The 20,082-nt window shown below is 35.5% G+C and overlaps 1 long non-coding RNA gene and 1 pseudogene across 1 annotated transcript; one reads left to right on the forward strand and one right to left on the reverse strand.

Moving 5' to 3' along the window:
• Positions 1-1,446: 1,446 nt before the first annotated feature.
• Positions 1,447-14,290, reverse strand: LOC108522182 (uncharacterized). The gene is made up of 3 exons (XR_001883398.1): positions 14,196-14,290; positions 3,845-3,965; positions 1,447-1,511 (listed from the first exon to the last, which is right to left on the reverse strand). It is a non-coding gene; the product is annotated as an uncharacterized LOC108522182 (long non-coding RNA).
• Positions 14,291-14,331: 41 nt separating this feature from the next.
• Positions 14,332-15,481, forward strand: LOC108522181 (nocturnin pseudogene; annotated as a pseudogene).
• Positions 15,482-20,082: the final 4,601 nt, after the last annotated feature.

Here is a 20,082-nt window from a genome sequence, read left to right on the forward strand (position 1 = left end):
TGTGTATACATATATAATATATATAATATATGTATTATATATTTAATATATGTGATATATAATATGTGTGATATATCAAATATATAATATGTGTGATATATATATTCACACACACACACACATATTTTGTCTTAATATCTTATTCTATTTTCGATTAATTGGCACTATCTTCCTGGGAAGATGTATGGTAGAAAAGGTTGAAGCTACACTTATTTTTGTAGAAAAATAATATAAAATGCAATGATTAGAGATGGAATCAATGAGAAGGAAAAGGAAGGCTCTCCGGCCTGTCATGAATTTTCTATTGTCGTCCTCAAGTTTCACCAGTGTCTTTGTAGTAACACTTAAGAATGGTAGCTTTAGAAGAGACCAGAAAAATGGTGCACTTATTATTTTACCAAAGTTCTTCAGGTAGTCCAGATCCTGCTGAAGTTGGTTAGGTACAATTAAATTAACACCATATCTGGGCTGATCCTCAAGACATGTCTGGAACCCAGGAAATGAAAGAAAATGATATATGGTGAGCACTAACCTATATGACAGTACTAAGCCAAGTGGGCAAGTATGCATTGTGAGACAGAAGCATTAGTGTTTCCTTCTTTTTTTTTTTTTAAGACGGAGTTTTGCTCTTGTTGCCCAGGCTGGAGTGCAATGGCACGATCTTGACTCACCACAACCTCCATCTCCTGGGTTTAAGCAATTCTCCTGCCTCAGCTTCCCAAGCTGCTGGGTTTACAGATGCCCACCACCATGCCTGGTTAATATTTTGTATTTTTAGTAGAGACAGAGTTTCTCAGTGTTGGCCAGGCTGGTCTCGAACTCCTGACCTCAGGTGATCCACTCGCCTCAGCCTCTCAAAGTGCTAGGATTACAGGCACGAGCCACCGTGCCCGGCCTAGTGTTTCCTTCTATCGCCTGTGGAAATCATACTATCATATCTATTATGTGGTCAGTCTTCAACACTAGGTTTGATTGACTCAAAACCTTGGTATTCTTACACATCCAGCATAAAGTCCTTGATATTCTTGGAACTCCAGCATGATTCCTCTGTTTCCTAAACCCTAGCTATTTTCTAGGACCCAAGTAGCCTTGAATTTTCTTAGTTCTGGGTGTCAGACTTCAGACTCAGCCTCTTCCATAAGCCTGAAAAATTTCTCTATATTTAACTTATCCAATGTGATATTTTAATTTTTAAAAACTCTTTGCTAGAGCATAAAATGTTTGATAAACATGATGCAAGGTCTTATTGAAATTCATTTGAAAGAGCCCCCTGAAATTATAAAATAACCATATTTCTCTGACTTTGATTACTTTCACACATCTAATTATGAGGTACAGGAAGATTTCTTGTGTGTAGAGCTCAATAGGAATGGTTTAAGGATGCTGGAAAACCAGTGCAGCTGTCATGGTGACACCTCTCCAGCTGTGAGGACAGAGAGAGTGGGATGAGAATAGTCTTTCCTCCTTGGAGCTTTCAGATGCCTGGCAGCAACCAATCTGTGCCCAGAATCCTAGGGGCAAAGAAGAGGAAGTAGCTAGGTAGTAGCCTAATAACATTTTGCTTAAGCCATCTGGTTCTAGAATGTGATATGCAATGCTTGAGGAATATAGAGTAGGCAGGAGAAATGAGGGCTTTTAACATCAATAAGAAAAAAAATATTCAATTTGAAAAATGTTCTGACTCACCTTTGGCTAAAGGTCACCTTTTCTAAGCCCTCTTTAAGCCAACCCTGATTATTATTTAAAATATAATATTTTTACAATAAACATAATATTTGATACTGGTAATCATATTAGTAACAGAATTGGAATCGAACAAGTGATTTGAAACTAGAGGTTTGGTAATAAGGGAAGAGAGACTTTGTATTTTGAAATAATCATGAGTATCTGTTAAAATAGTACTTCCAGGTTTTGCTGTCTTCCACCGCCTCATCACCCTTTTCCCAACCCCCATCCTGGGCAGGCCCTTATATAATCACCTTCACTTTAATCAGGCAACCTTTTATACAATGAAATTCCTTGATGAGAAACTGCAGTTCTCTGTTTCAAAGAGCAACGGTGTAGACTGCATGTTGTTGTTAGCAGTGGTAGTGTTACATGACATTTCAATGGACTATAACAAGGTTTTCCTTTTCTCCCTCCCCACCCCTGCAAGAAAGGCTCTTGAGGGGAAAGAAGATCAAATATATCAATTCTACAAAAGTTTCAGACATATTCTCAATGAATATACTTCCAGATTATTTTGTCCATTATTTTCATAGTTTGCCTTTGAGTATTGATGATAAACTATTACCCAAACATCAACTCACAATGATTCCCTAACCTAGGCTTTGTGGGAGTAAACAAAAAGGATCCCAGGAACCCTTAGGTAGCTAAGTGCACTTTTGTTAACTGAAGACTTACGAATCTTGATATTATTTGGATATTTGTCCCTGCCCAAATCTCATGTGGGAGGCGGGGCCTGGTGGGAGGTGTTTGGGTTGTGGGAGCAGATGCTGTCTTCCATAGTGAGTTATCATAAGATCTGGTCATTGAAAAGCATGTGGCACCTCCCCACCCACCCTTTCTCTCACTTGCTCCTGCCATGTGATGTGCCTGTTCCCCTTTGCCTTCGACCAAAATTGTAAGCTTCCCGAGGCCCCCTAGAAGCAGAGCAGATGCCAGCACCATGCTTCCTATAAGGCCTGAAGAACCATGAGCCAATTAAACCTCTTTTCTTTGTAAATTACCCAGTCTCAGATATGTATTAATAGCAATGCAATAATGCCCTAACACAAATGTACTCCTTGTATGCAGAGGATCTAAGAGAAAGGAGAGATATTCAGTAGAACTGTGTGTGTATAGGGAGATGTGAGCATGTGGATGTTTGCATGGTTATTTGTGTTTGGAGAGGCAGGCAATTTTAGGAAAAGATACAAGCGTAAATTGGGCACTGAATAATAATCCTATCATCATTAAGGTCACTGGTAGAATTTCAGGGTGGTTGCAATCCTGAAGTCATAGATCTTAACCTCGCTCAGTTTTGTCATTAAAATGGGTGTCATGCATGTACAGTAAGTTAGAGAAGTCTTTGAGTGCTTTACAAAGTATAAAACGCATTAATAATGTTTTTTTAAAATTATTATGCTTATTATCCTAAAGTATATATCCATCTTCTCTAACATTCCAAGAAAACAAAACAACACGAAAATATTTACTTTGAAAATCCTGGTGAACTTGTCTCTTCTCTAGCCTGTCTTTCACTTCCTGCCAGAAAATTCACTGACTTATCATAAGAAACTTAACTTTAACCTTACAAGATTCTGTCTGGCTTAAGACTTAAATATATAAACTATGTGTTGAAAATATCTCCCTAATTATGGGATAATAAAGTTTCAGAAGACAAGGATATTAACATCAACCCCATTCTATCTTAGGAGCACTGACTCAGAAGTTGGGTTGGCTAAAATTTGAATCTTGTTCTTACTATTTGCCCTTGTATAATCTACCTAATATTTCCTTGCCTCAATTTTTGTCATCTGTATCTGAGAAATAAGAATTACTTTCTAGGATTCTTGAAAAAATTTAATACATGTAACTCAATAATAATATCTAGTAAATAGTCAATCCTCAACATTTAGATTTATTATAAATTGTTTAAGTCTGTTTTCTACAATTTGAGTCTTTTCAACCTCCTCACTTTATGATCAATAGTCATAAAAGAGTGACATCAATATGAGTTTAATCCCCATAATTCTTAGATTATTAAGGTTTGATCAATGATGTTAATACCCTGGTTTCCAGTTATTGACTTTGGCTTTGTAAAACACATCTATCTGAAGTATCTATCCAATAGCAGATGTACCTGAAGCATTTCTGCATAGATTCTGCTCTCCTCCAAAGATGGCTGCAGATTTTCTGAACTGGTTCAATGCCTTTTTTTTTCCTCTGGAATTTTAGCTTCACAAATTGTAGATATGATAAATCTATAAGAAATTGATGAGGAAATTAGAGGGCAGCCGGAACTTAATATGGTGCTGAGCATGAGAGAGTCCGAGGAAAACAGGATGAATTGATTAAAAAAATAAAATGCTCCAAATAATGTTTATGAAGGCAGTCAGAAGATTGTTTAATGAGCTCCAGGAAAACAATCTGAAACAGAGGAAGGAGCAAAACGAGTCTCCAAGTGTGGTATTATATGCCAAAGAATTAGCAAAAATATCTTACCTTCACTTCTACTCCTTAGGAGTAGTCTCAGTGATTTAACATGTCACAGAGATTTTAATGACACACTACTGAAACTTTAATTAATTTTTTCATCCATATGCAAGCACTTAATTAAAGCTCTGCCTCCTCCCCATATGCTCTAAGACTTGCTAGTTACATTTCAATTTGATGCATTGGTGCAGAGGTATAATGCTAGGAGTGGTTTTATTTACAAATGAGGTCAAAAGAATATAAGATTTTTTAAGAATCTGAATCGCTTAGTAGAATGGGAAAGACACAAAACCTATTGCATCACTAGATCTCAATCAGGGATGATTTTCCTCCCCCTTCTCTGGGAATACTTGGCAATGTCTACAGACATTTTTCATTACCACAACTGTGTCAGTCCTACTAGCATTTAGTGGGTAGAAGGGAAGGTATGCTGCTAATTATTCTTTGGTGCACAGAACACCCTCTCACAACAAACTATCAGGGTCTTAGCAGTGCCAACATTACTACTACCCTGTAATAAGTAGTTATTTATGAAGCATTTGCTTTGTACTGAGTAAGCCCCATTATTTCTAACTATATATAAATAATAACTGTCTCTTTTAAAATTTATTTCACTGGAAATTAAATGATCTAGTTGATTCAACTCTATAATAGGCAAGGCAGGAGGTAGAGTGGGATAGAAGGAAGGCTTAGGAGTCTATTTCTATCTATCAAATAGATGGCATATATTAGAAATGAGAAATGGGGAAAAGAAAACATTTCCTTATGATTTGATAATGAACTGAACATTTTGAAAATAATCATAAGGAAGACAGAAATTCATGTTGAGGATGGCACCTTTGCCTGCAATTATAACCAAAAGATTTAAGAAGGAATTGAAATTGTGCTTAGTAGGTTTCTAAAAAAAAATACTAATTATTTTATAGTCTTCTGGCACCTTGTTTTTTTTTTTTTTTTTTTTTTTTTTTTTAAACTTAGGTGGACATAAGCCTTCTAGAAATATAGTCAGGGTAAGGAGTTTCAAGGTAGAGATCGCAACAAGAAGTCTCCTGTTTTCTTCCTCACTATTGTCCTTTTGCTCTAGCAATCTCTATGAATGAAAAAGTTGGTGAATAAAATCCTGAAGAGATATAAAAACTTTTCTGATGAAAACAGATAAGATTTAAACAAAGCAGATATATGCTTGAAGAAAACTCTTAAAAATTACTTAGATTAGGAGTTTTTTCAGATATCTGAAAAAATACATTTAGGCAATACAAAGAAAAACACCCTTTTTCTGTCCCAATTTACTAGAAAGACAAGCAAGAAAAAAGAATTCAACAAGTCTGTGACTTAAAAATAGTTTATTATAAAGATGCTGCAAAGCTTGAATCATGCCCAGCCTCTTTTACTTCAAATGGCACAGAATGCAGATGATATAGACTCCCCACAAGTAAAAAGTCTCTTCTAGGAAAATAAGAAATTAAGGATAAATCACTTCCCCCAGAACTGCCCTCCAATTTTTTTCTTTTTTTACTCAATGGGGTAGATCTTTCCCCCCCCCCTGGTTAAACTAGGAGGGTCATCAATTTTAAGACTAGTTCCACCTTAATGAGTTAGTATCTCCAATTTCACCCACTGCTCCTCCTGAATCTTCGTGGGAATCATGGGTTAGCAGTTGGTTTAGGGGCTAAAAGTTTCCCAGAAAGACTAATAATAATAACTTATATGAGTGAATTACTTAAGATAACTCTAAGATCTCACTTTATATTAGATTATCTTCCCATCTTTACTCATTTTTTATCCATATTGTCTAAGTTAATATATATTATGTAATCTTATATACATTAAGTGGCAGAAATAATCCCAAGCTACAATGTCAATTATAGAGATATTCCTTTTAGTTGTGCATGGGCCTTCTAATTTCATCAAAATCAAAGGAGAAATTATGTAAAATTTATAAACATAAAAAATATTAAATTTATCTTGGAAGGCAAAATCTAAAGTACAAAAAAGTTCAATATTTATTATATTACACATCAATATAGTCTAGTATAGTCTAGTCTTACTCAGATACTCAGAGTTAAAGTTCCTTCAAGTTGTTTTTCCATTTCAGCACCTGTCAAGTTGAATAAATCGCATATTCCATGCTGTTTAAAAAGTCTAAATATTTAAAGGCATACAAGATTAACACATTATTGGCCCTAAATTTCAACTGATAGACCTTAGAGCAGTTACCCTAAGAAAAATGACTTTCTTTGAAGCCAATATTTAGTCTAATCCAATTTGTGCTTTTCATTCCTGAAGAACATAGACTTCATAATACAAGAGTAGACTAAGAAATACTTCGTTTACATTTTCCAGTACATGTACCTATGCCAGTTTTCCAGAGCTTATGGCCTGTAAAATTTTAATAAAATAAGAGAAATCACTTATTAAGAAGTTAATAATTGCACTGAGAATGAAAGGTACCTATAGGGTATCACTTCCTGGGGTGATTAATGGTGATATTTAATATCTATTTTTGTTTCTCTTTTCTGGATACATGTTGAGATTACACTTTCTAGCACTCTTGTGATAGTGTAGCTCCATAAGACTGGTCATGGTTAATAATTTGTGAGCAGGAGTAATGTGTGTCACTTATGGGACCTTTATTTTTCAGTATAAAATCACCCAGAGCTCTATTTTTTTCTGCAAGTCTCTTGGTAATACTCCAGATAGCAGGTGCTCCATCAGCCTGAGTCCCAGAGTAAAGAAGTAAAAAAGGAAACTGATTTTTGAGGTTGGAATAATGCTCTCCATGTTTTGAAGGGGCAAAGCATTTGTCAAAACTATTGTTTGTGTTTATTTGGGAACAGATAAGGTACTGTAGTAGACAAATTTCTAGCCCCCTAAAGCTGTCAGTGTTCAAATCCTCAGAACCTGCAAATATGTTACCTTGCAGGGTAAAAGACTGTGGATGTGATGAAGTCAAGTTTCTGGAGATGGGCAGATTATCCTGGATTGTCCAGGTAGTCCCAATGCAATCAGAAGGGGATTTATAGAAAGAAAATAGGGGTTAAAATCAGAAGGGAAATATGAAAAATGCAGAAGTTGACATGATCCTCTCTGAAAATGGAAGAAGGGGGTACAAGCCTAGGAAAGTAGGTAACTTGTAGAAACTAGAAAAAAAAAAAAACAAGAAAACAGATTCTCTCCTGGAACCTCCAGTAAAAATGAAGCACTGATTTTAGTCCTGTAAGAACCACATAGAACTTCTAATCTCCAGAAATGTAAGATAGTATATTTGTGTCATCTAGCTGATTTGTTCTTCCTTGACAAGATTCTAAGCGTGATGAAATGTCACAAAAGACATGGATCCAGAAAGTACTTTCCAGGACCATGATATAAACCAAGGAAAGCAGATAGAGATGAGAGAGTATTGGAGCCCATAGAGAAGCAAGTTTCTTTATTAAAGATTATAGTAAAAGCAGCTGGGATAATTAAGAGGCCAAGAAGGAGATGAATAAACTACCTTTGTGAGGCAACCACCAATGCCACCAAGACATTCTGTGTCTTAAGGAGTAAATATATTTTTTATTCAAACCAAATCTTATTTTTATGGTTACTAGAGGATAAACATTAGTGTTAGTAGCTCTTTGATCATCTTTTGATAGTCTTTCAACTCACTTTTTGGTAGAGGAATATTACAGTATGGTGTGATTACAGTAAGGGCCACATGTATAACTTGTTTGACTAGAGAAGTGTGCACAGTCTCTCAGGCTGCATATTTTCTTTCCTGCCAGATTGTTTCCAACTGCAGTTATAAGGCTATATTAAAAAAAAAAAAAAAAGTGAGATAGATTTGGCTCTATCACATTTCTTTGCTATGTTGTTTAGTTGCTGGTTCTTTTTGCTTACCATACATTGAGAACAGAATTCAAATTGTTTACTGTGCAAGATAAGCTCCTATGTGAATAGAATTTTTAGTTTTGCTTCATTAGGAGTGGGCGATTTTACTTTCAGCGAGTGTGATACAGGGTTTTGACGCCATAACGATGTCTTCAGTTTCCAGTACTGTTAGGGATTATTCTCTAGAGTACAAGTACCATAGGCAGATATCGCCTTTGCCAAAGGTTTTTTCTTATTTTAAGTTCCAAGGTGCATGTGCAGGTTTGTTACATAGGTAAACGTGTGCCATGGCGATTTTTAATGATAGGTTGGCCACTCTTAGTTGTTGGAAGGATTATTTGTCATGGTGCAGACATGAGTTAGGGTAGACAAATATTTTAATGGAGATGATCATACTTTTCATGTATGGGAATTGTTCAGTTGTAGCCAAAATCCAGTGTAATTCTGTAGTCTGTTTTCAATATCATGTGTCCCCTATCCATCAGCATTTTGAGTCTTAAAAGAAAAAGATGCTGACTGGGATACAGTAACTTGAAAAAATCAAAACCTTTGGATATCTCTAATACTTTCAGATTTGGGGGATTTGCTACACAAAGCATGAGCCATGGAGGGACATCACTACATGGGAGCTTTTTAGATATATAGAAATATATTTAAATCCTACACTATGTTAGTGTGTTCTTGAATCACTATAAAGAAACACCTGAGACTGGGTAATTTATAAAGAAAATAGTTTGATTGGCTCATGGTTCTGCAGGCTGTACAGGAAGCAAGGCACCATCACCTGCTTCTGGTTGGCAAGATTTCTTTTGTGGCAGAAGGTGAATGGGTGCAGGTGAGTCACATGGCAAGAACCAGACCAAGGGGGTGGGGGGAGGTGCTACATTATTTTAAACAATGAGATCTCATGTGAACTAACTCAGCAAGAACTCACTTATCACCAAGGGGATGGTGTTATGTTCCAGTGACCTCCGATCAGGCCCCACTTGTAGCATTTGGAATCACATTTCAACATGAGATTTGGAGGACACAAATATCTAAACCATATCACACACCAAACTTACATACTCAGAATCTGTATTTTAACCAAATCCCCAAGTGATTAATATGTTCATTAAACTTTGTTAACCATTGTTTTATACTTCTCATTCTGAGCAGTGACATTACTAATGAAAATTAGGTACTTTTATTCCAAGATTCAAGGCTGATTTTCTAAATGCTGGCTTGGAGGTGCTACTCTCAGATCAGAGGACAGTGTGGTCCTGAAGAAGCATTATGACTGAATGTAGAGTGGGATTTCTGGCACTAATTGCTAAAGAGAATCACCAGGTATGAGAGGTTGTCACAGACAAACTTAAAAAGCCATTTTCTTAACTTCCTTGTTTTGGACTAAAGTCAATTTAGTTACTTGCCTGAGGCATCAAATTAAAAGGAGGTGTGGAAAACTGAGATCGAGATAAATAATATTTTAATGTAGTACCTTGTCCTCACTTGAATCACCCTAATCTTGGCCCTGACTGAGATGCTGACATGTCTAAAATCTCATTTGTGGAAAGATCTAAAGATAAAACTTCCACAAATGTGGACATTCTTACTGACCTATACATTGGTGTTATTATTAAAAAAAAAAAAAATACATAAGTACAATAATAAAAATAAACTCTGCTGCCAAAATTCTCCATTTTTTGCTAGTGAAAATCTAATAAACATTCTCCACATAATGCAATTGAATCTTTATGGAATAGTAGACACTGCATTTAAAAATGTATTCGATGATTTAGCAAATAAACCCTTTTAGACACCAGGTTTACTGCACTGTTACATTTTTACTATAAGAAGTAAATCTTCCTTTAAAAGATTTTCCTAAAGACCTTTGTTCTTGTTTTAATTTTTTAGAGTAGAAATATAGGTGAGATCAAGCCTGAGTGTTTCTAGAAATCTAAGAAAGCAGTATTTAGAAGTGAAATATAGGGTAGAGTTTACTGCTATATGGTTGAGTTGTGAGTCCCCAGCTAATAGAGCCAAAGGACTTTGATAAAACAGGTGATTGTCAAGAAGAGGCTTATTTCACCAGCAGTGAGCATGCCATAAATAACCACACACATGAGAGGTAGAAGAAGCAAACACTATTGCTGCATGTCTTGGTCAACGATAGATCCCGGAGAATTTGTGAAGTTTTGTGGAAAAATCAATGCTATGATGTCAATGTGGAAGTCAATGTACACTATGCTTAATTCAACTGCTATCTGAAGTGGATCCTGGGATGCTGAGTATATTATTCTGTTTTCATGCTGCTGAAAAGACACCCCAAAACTGGGAACAAAAGAGGTCTAACTGGACTTACAGTTTGTGGAGGCCTCAGAATCATGGTGGGAGGCAAAAGACACTTCTTACTTGGCAGCGGCAAGAGATAATGAGCAGGAAGCAAAAGTGGTTTAAACCCCTGATAAAACCCATCATCTCATCAGACATATTTACTATCACGAGAATACCACAGGAAAAACCAGCCCCCATGATTCAGTTACCTTCCCCTGGGTCACTCCTACAACATGTGGGAATTCTGGGAGATAAAATTCAAGTTGAGATTTGAATGGGGACACAGCCAAACCATTATTAGTGAGGCAAAATTTTAGTGAGGTACATATATTGACTCATTTATCCTTATTTCCAGAAGGCATATGTTTTTCATCACTAGGCATGATGTGGCTCAGAATGTGGATTGACTTAACATCACTGCATATATAGTCTTCTGGATTGACCAATATGTAATTCTTATTAGACTCCCCCATTTTTCAATGACCCACCCTTTCTTCATGGACAAAATCTTACCTTTTGTCTGGTATACTGACACTTCACTGTCAGGTCTTAAAACATCTTTCCAACTTTATCTTCCATTAATTCCCAGTCTAAAATCTTCACACACATTAATCAACTCATTGACTCTACAGAATCTGATGTTTGTGTTTTCATAACAAAATTGCTCTTTCACTATATTCTATACTTATTTCTGAAATCCTGGTCTGACCAAGGCTTTTCCTCTTCCAGCTACAATTTTCTGACCATCCAAATACAAGGTGGTCTCATTCTCCTTTCATTTCTTATATATGAGCATTCACATAAGTAGTAAGAATTTATTACCTTTTCAATAATGACATATTTTACTGTAATTTTGCTTTTTTTCCCCCAATAAATGTGCTGTATGCTTTCTCAACTGACATGGAACACTTTCAAAGTTAGTCACATAGTCATCTTTCTTTATAATCTCCAAAATACATTTTGGGCTACAGCAGCACTAGGCTTTTCTCAGATCTTCAGCTCATAGAAATAAACCTCCATCCACATAATTTACCATTAATTAGATCCATCCATCTAATTTACTCATTTTCCATTCCCCTGCTATAAACCCATAAAAACTGAAGTCCTTCCTGATGCCTTTCTCCTCCTTACATTCTACATAGAATTTAGGTTTAGAATGTATTAGATATTTCACTAAATATCTTCAAATGTCTTTCTTTCTATTCCCATTATCAGCATACTTAACCAACCACTATCACTGTTTCCAGGGACTATTCTAACGGCTTGGAAACCAGTATTTTCCCAACCCATTATGCACACTACAGACAAAATGGTCATTTAAACAACTTATCATTTGTTTGTGTCTTCTCTGATTTCTTTGAGCAATGTTTTGTAATTCTCATTATAGAGATCTTTCACCTCCCTGTATTCCTTGGAAGAATTAGTATCATTAAAATGGCTATTTTGCCCAAAGAAATGTACAGATTCAACAGTATGTCTATCAAACTATCAATGGTATTTTTCACAGAACTTGAAAAAAATATTTTAATAGCCAAGGCAATCCTAAGCAAAAAAAACAGAGCTGTAGGAATCACATTACCCAACTTTATACTACGAGGCTACAGTGACCAAAACAGCATGATATTGGTACAAAAACAGATACATAGACCAATGGAACAGAATAGAGAGCTCAGAAATAAGATCACACATCTACAACAATCTGATCTTTGCCAAAGCTGCTAAAAACAAGCAATGGAGAAAAGACTCCTTATTCAATAAATGGTACTGAGACAACTGCCTACCCATATGCAGAAGACTGAAGCTGGACTCTTTCCTTACACAATATGCAAAAATCAACTCAAGATGGATTAAAGACTTACATGCGAAACCCAAAACTATAAAAATCCTGGAAGACAGCCTAGGCAATACCATCCTGGACATAGGAATGGGCAAAGATTTCATGACAAAGAAACCAAAAGCAATCACAACAAAAGCAAAATTGACAAATGGAATCTAATTAAACTTGATAATTTCTTTTGCTGGGCAGCTCTTAACAGAGTAAATAGACAACTTGTAGAATGCGAAAAATTACTAAGAAACAATGCATCTGACAAAGTCTAATATTCAGCATCTACAGGGAACTTAAATTTACAAGAGAAAAACAAAAGTGGGCAAAGGACATGAACAGACACTTCTCAAAAAAGTTCAATATCACAGATCATTAGAGAAATAGAAATCAAAACCACAATCAGTTACCACCTCACACCAGTCAGAATGACCATTATAAAAAGAAACCCATATCCACTGTTGGTGGGAGTGTAAATTAGTTCAGCCATTTGTGGAAAGCAGTAGGGTAATTTCTTAAAGAGCTACAAGCAGGACTACCATTTGACCCAGCAATCCCATTACTGGGTATATACCCAAAGGAATATAAGCCATTCTACCATAAAGACACATGCGTGCAAATGTTCACTGCAGCACTGTTTACAATAGCAAAGACATGGAATGAACCTAAATGTCCATCAATGACAAATTGGATAAAGAAAATGTGTTTCATATACCCCATGAAGTATTATGCAGTCATAAAAAAGAATAAGATCATGTATTTGCAGGAATGCAAATTGAGCTGGAGACTATCATCCCTAGCAAACTAACACAGGAACAGGAAACCAGATACCACATATTCTGACTTACAAGTGGAAGCTAAATAAGATCTTACGAACACAAAGAAGGAAACAGACACTGGGGTCTACTTGAAGTAGGAGGGTGGGAAGAAGGAGAGGAACAGAACAGATAACTATTGAGTACTGGGCTTAATACTTGGGTGATGTGATAACATGTACAACAGACCTTCACATGTACCAACAAACCTAAAATATTAAACTTATCAGAGCAACTAAATACATAAAGCAAATATTAACAGAACTGAAGGGAACAATAAATAGCAATACAATAATAGTAGAGAACTTCAATACTCCCACTTTAAACAATGGGTAGATTATTCAGGGAGAAAATCAGTAAAGGAACAGCAGATTTAAACAGTCTAGACCTTCTGGATACATACAGAATGTTCTCTTCAACAGCAGCAGAATACACATTCTTTTCAAGTGCACACGGTGAAAAATTGAAAGGAAAAACAAAACAAAAAATATATATCTCTAAATATAAAAAAAAACTACAAAATCAAAGTGCACACAGAACATACTCCAGGATACATCATATGTGAGGTCAATAAACAAGTCTTAACACATTTAAGAAAATTAAAATAATATTGAAAATAGTTTCTGACCACAATGGTATTAAACTAGAAATTAATAAGAGGAAAACTGGAAAATTCTCAAATAGGTGGAAATTAAATGATACACTTCTGAAAAACCAGACGGTCAAATAAGAAATTAAGAAAAATAAAATGTTAAGACATATAAAAATATGAGGTATCAAAATGTACTGGATGCAGCAAAAGCAGATCTGAGAGAAGTATATAGTAACAAATGCCTAAATTAAGAAAAAATGAATGATCTCCAGCAACCTAACTTTATAGAATAAAAAACTAGAGAAGAAAACAAATTAAGCAAAATTCAGAAGAATAAACACAATAATAAAGATCAGAGCAGAAATTTTAAAAAAACAGACTAGAAAACAATAGAAAACATCAAGGTACAATTGATAAACTTTTAGTTAGACTAAGAAATGACTAAAAATTACAAATGAAAGACTTTACAATTGACAGAACAAAACTGCAAGAGATCATAAAACACATGGAACAATTATATATCAACCAATTGACCAAGAAGAAACGAATACATTCATATTAATAGAAACATGCAACTTACTAAGTCAAAATTACAAATAGTCAATGTGAATGAAACAATAACTAGTAAGGAGATTGAATCAAAAAGTAAAAACTTCGCAACAAAGAAAAGCCCAGGACCTGATGACCTCACTGGCAAATTATACATTTAAAGAATAATTAGGGCGGTCTCAACGGCCTCTGGCGCCGCGAGGTCAGAGTGTTCCATGGGAACCGGTACAAGCAGACTCTACAGTGCTCTCGCCAAGACACTGAACAGCAGCGCTGCCTCCCAGCACCCAGAGTATTTGGTGTCACCTGACCCAGAACATCTGGAGCCCACCGATCCTAAAGAGCTTCTTGAGGAATGCAGGGCCATCCTGCACACCCAACCTCCCCGGTTCCAGAGGGATTTTGTGGATCTGAGGACAGATTGCCTTAGTACCCACCCGCCCGCCTATCAGGTTTATGCAATGGAACATCCTCACCCAAGCTCTTGGAGAAGGCAAAGACAACTTTGTACAATGCCCTGTTGAAGCACTCAAATGGAAAGAAAGGAAATGTCTCATCCTAGAAGAAATCCTGGCCTACCAGCCTGATATATTGTGCCTCCAAGAGGTGAACCACTATTTTGACACCTTCCAACCACTCCTCAGTAGACTAGGCTATCAAGGCACGTTTTTCCCGAAACCCTGGTCACCTTGTCTAGATGTAGAACACAACAATGGACCAGATGGCTGTGCCTTATTTTTTCTTCAAAACCGATTCAAGCTAGTCAACAGTGCCAATATTAGGCTGACAGCCATGACATTGAAAACCAACCAGGTGGCCATTGCATAGACCCTGGAGTGCAAGGAGTCAGGCCGACAGTTCTGTATCGCTGTCACCCATCTAAAAGCATGCACTGGCTGGGAGCGGTTTCGATCAGCTCAAGGCTGTGACCTCCTTCAGAACCTGTAAAACATCACCCAAGGAGCCAAGATTTCCCTTGTTGTGTGTGGGGACTTCAACACAGAGCCAACAGAAGAGGTCTACAAACACTTTGCTTCCTGCAGCCTCAACCAGAACAGTGCCTACAAGCTGCTGAGTGCTGATGGGCAGTCAGAACCCCCATACACTACCTGGAAGATCCAGACCTCAGGGGAGTGCAGGCACACCCTGGATTACATCTGGTATTCTAAACATGCTCTAAATGTAAGGTCAGCTCTCGATCTGCTCACTGAAGAACAGATTGGACCCAACAGGCTACCTTCCTTCAATTATCGTTCAGACCACCTGTCTCTAGTGTGTGACTTCAGCTTTACTGAGGAACCTGATGGACTTTTATAAATACTTGCTTTTGTCTTTTTAATCACAAGAGTCTTAATGGGATGTTTCAGGAAACAAATAGGATATGACAATGCCAGAGGAAGGATAGAAACATGGGAAGTTTCTATCATTTCATTTTCTGTTGCCAGCATGCCCTTGGAAAATACACCCTTTAGTTCACAGATCTTTTCAATTAAAACCTATAGCAAAAAAGGTGTTTGCACTCCAAAAAAACAAGAATAGTTAGCACCAATTCTTCTCAAACTTCTCAAAAAGACTGAAAAGGAGGGAAAATTCCCAATTATTTTTACAAGGTCAATGTTTCCCTGATACCAAAGTCCAACAAGGACACCACAAGAAAATTGAATTACAGGCCAATATCCCTGATCATAGATGCAAAAGTCCTCAAAAAAATACTAGCAAATTGAATTCAGCCACACATAAAGAGAATTGTACAGTATGATCAAGTGGGATTTATGCCTAGAAGACAAGGATGATTCAATACATGCCAATCAAATATGATATACCACATTAATAAGATGAAGAAGATATTTTAAGATCAAATTAAAAATAATTTCCTTAATCTATTAAGATTATCTTAATGGAAACAGAAAAAAATCATTTGGCAAAATTCAACATTTTTTCAGGATTTTAAAAATCTTGCAACAAATTAGATGCAGATGGAATGTAGCTCAACCTAATGAAAGTTATGTATGAAAACCCCACAGCTAACATCATACTCAACAACTAAAAGCCAAAGTCTTATTTGGAATAAGGCAAGGATGCCCACTCTCACCATATTTATTCAATATAGTACTTGAAATACAAGTCAGAACAATGAGGCAAGAAAGAAATAAAAGGCATCTAAACAGATAAATAAAATTTTCTGTTTGCAGATGACATAATTTTATATACAGAAAAATTTAGATTCCACCAAAACATTATTATACTAATAAACAAATTAAGTAAATTTACAGGATACAAAATCAACTGGAAAAATTCATGCCCTTATGTACTAACACTGAACTATCTGAAAAAGAATTTTAGAAATCCCACTTACAAAGCATCGAAAGCAATAAAACCACTTAGGAATGAATTTAAGCGGGTTAAAAAAAGCTGTAAGCCGAAAATTAAAGAATTGATGACAAATAAATGGAAAGGTACTCTGTGTTCATGAATTGGAAGACATAATACTGTTAAAACAGCCATGCTACCCAATGCAATCAGTACCTTCAGTGCAACCCCTATAAAAATTCTAATGGCATGTTTCGCAGAAATAGAAAAATATTCTAAAACCTATATTGAACTATACACACATAAAACACAAATAGCCAAATCAATATTGAGAAACAAGGACATAGCAGACGGTATCACATTACATGTTTTCAAAATATACTGAGGTATAGTAATCAAAGAAACATAGTACTGACATAAAAACAGATGTCTAGGCCACTGGAAGAGAGAGCCAAGAAGTGGATACAGTTATTGTCAATTGATATTTGACAAAGTTTCCAAGACCTTTGAATGAAGAGTCTCTTCAATAAACGGTGTTGGGAAAACAGTGTCCATGTATAGAAGAATGACATTGGACACTTAATTGTTACACTTGAAACTGTAAAAGTAGTAGAAGACAAGGGAAAAGCTTCTTGAAATCTTTCTTGGAAATGATTTTTTGGACATGACCTCAAACGCACAGGCAACAAAAAGCAAAATGGACAATGAAAATTGTATCATAAGTAAATAAGTTCTGCCAGCAAACGAGAAAAAAGACAGCTGTGGAATGTGAGAAAATATTGTAAACCTTCTGATAAGCATTAATTTCAAAAGGTAAATAACAAATCACACCATCTCAATATCAAGAAAACCCAATTTAAAAAGGGAAAAGGACTTGAACAGGTATTTTCCAAAAGAAAACATTACAAATGCCAAGTATATGAAAAAATGTTAACATCACTATCAGAAAAATGCAAATTAAAACCACAATAACATACCGTCCATACCCAGTATAATGGCTATGATCAAAAAAGATAGATGAAAAGTCTTGGCAAAGGATGCAAGAAAAGGAAACCTTGTCATGCGGTGGTGGAAAGGTATTAAATTAGTACAGCCATTGTAAAAATAGCATTGAGGTTCCTTTAAAAATTAAAAACAGAAACTACCATATTATTACCTATCAGTCCTACTCCTGCATCATACCTACAAGGAAATAAAATAAAGATGTTAAACCAGATATCTGTACTCTCATGTCACTGCAGCATTATTTATAACAGCTAAGACGCATAATCAACTTAAGTGTCCACCAGCAATAGATTAAAAAAAAACTGTGATGTATATATACAACGTAATATTTATTCAGTCTTAACAGAAAATCCTGTCCTATGTGACCTCATGGATGAACCTTGAGAATATTACGCTAAGTAGAATAAGCCAGACACAAAAAGACAAATGCTGTATTACCTCACTTGTATGTGGAATCCAGACAGACAGAGAATAGGGGGTGGGGGAAGGGAATAAGGAATGATTAGTCAAAAGATACAAAGTTTTAGATGAATAAGCTCTGGTGATCTATGTGTGCAGCATGGTTACTACAGTTAATAATAATAAATTATATACTCAATTACTGAGGAAATGCTAAATGTTCTCACCACAAAAATAATAATAATAATAATAATAATAATAATAATAAGAGGGGATGGGTAATTAGCTTGATTTAATCATTTTACAATGTATACATATATCAAAACATCATATGGTACACTGTAAATATATATAATTCTTGCTTGTCAATTATACCCCAATTGGATTAGCCATTATAGAGTTTTAGTTTTGCAAGAGGAAAACGTTCAGGAAAGTTGTTGCATAACAATGTGAATGTACTTAACACTACTGAAGTATACACTTAATAAATGGTACATCTTATTTTGTTTTTCCACAATTTCTTATTTGATTGTTTTATCTGTATTTTAAAATAATAAATGGTGACTATTTCTTCTTCCAATGAAAATATAAAGTATCTATATTTCCTGGTACAACAGACATGGAATTGTCTATGTGTTTCTTTAGCATTTCCTTCCAATACTCTCTATCAAACGCTTTGTATTCTAGATTTACTAGCTCTTGTTAAGTCTCCAAATAAGCCAATATCCTTCCAACCTCAGGGATTTTAAATATTTTATTCTTGTTACCTACACTTTTCATGAGCAATCTCATTTACCTTTTTGGCTAGATCCTATTAATTTGTGATATGTCAGGTTAAAATTAACATCCTCAGGCAAACTTTGACATCTCTGGGAAAAAGGCAGGAACATATATAAATATAGAGAGAGTCTATTGGCATGTTTTACTTCTTTTTTGTGTATATGAGTGTGTGTATGTGTAAGAACACCATAACAGCTGGAACCCTTGAAGCTCTGTCTTTGCTGACTGGCTAACAGAACCAACACTTGCATTCTTGGTCATTATGAAATATGAATGTGTACATTTCTGATACTAACATTAGGGATGAACTCATGAACCAAAATAGAATCATCAGAACATTTTAACCTCCTAGCCACAGTCTGATTAAAGAATGAGCATGTGCCTCAATATAGAAAAGTAGTAATTAGAAAATCCTTCGTGATACTTTTTGGAATGATCATGAGAGAAGTCAACTGAGATTATGAATTATGTGTTAAACATACACCTGGAAGGTAACAAATGCTATGGCCATTTTGTTTATGTACTGTAGAGGAAGAAGAGCAGGAATATGGAGAAAATAAGGTAAACTTTGCAGAGTATTATTTTACTGGATCTCACCATAGCTGAAAGCAAAGGTTAATTGTACATTTTCTAGAGAAGTGAGTGAAGACTTTCCACCCTTTTCCTTAATTTTAAATAGTTAAATTTCTTTCACTTTTTATCAAAGTAATCATAATATACTATTTTGGTGTCTTGAGTATGTAACCAAGTGCTGAGCACCTAGAATCTATTCAATCTATGCTGTTTACTGAATTAATGAATAAATGCGTGATCAAAAGTTTTATGATATCTACAGCAATGGCTTAACATATCTGATCATACATATGGAATAACTGTTAAAACAGTGATTACAGTAACTTTAATATCATGTCCCATTGATTGATTACATTCTGCTCTTGGCTTAAAAAACACAATCAGGTCACAGTTGGAGATGGAGACAAATAGAAGGTTCAAGACCTAAAATAACAGGTTCAAATAAGAAACAAAAATGTTTAATTTCTAGTGTGTGTTTTCCAGATAGCATTAAGGTATATAGAATATTGATCAGTGAATAGATCCCACTTGCCATAATTTGAAAATACTGATATATTCTATCTCATATAGCATTTTATAGCAAGTGGATAAGGGAGTTTCAGCAAGTATGATTTCTTTAGTGAACTTAATATTACAGTCCAATACTGCTATGTAGGTGCCATCTATTGAAACTTCATAATGTTTAATGGCTTATGTTAAAAAGAAGTTTGTGTGGATGATAGAATTACATGAAGAATAGCATGCTAAAGGATGCCTAAATTTATCACCCTGTAAAGCAAATGAGAAAAGTATTGGCAGATGTAAATATGAGAGGGGGGAATGGGTGGATTTCTGGTGAATGGAATCAGAAT

The sequence above is a fragment of the Rhinopithecus bieti genome, unplaced genomic scaffold (genome assembly GCF_001698545.2).
Source record: "Rhinopithecus bieti isolate Rb0 unplaced genomic scaffold, ASM169854v2 scaffold_63839, whole genome shotgun sequence".
Lineage (NCBI taxonomy): Eukaryota > Metazoa > Chordata > Mammalia > Primates > Cercopithecidae > Rhinopithecus > Rhinopithecus bieti.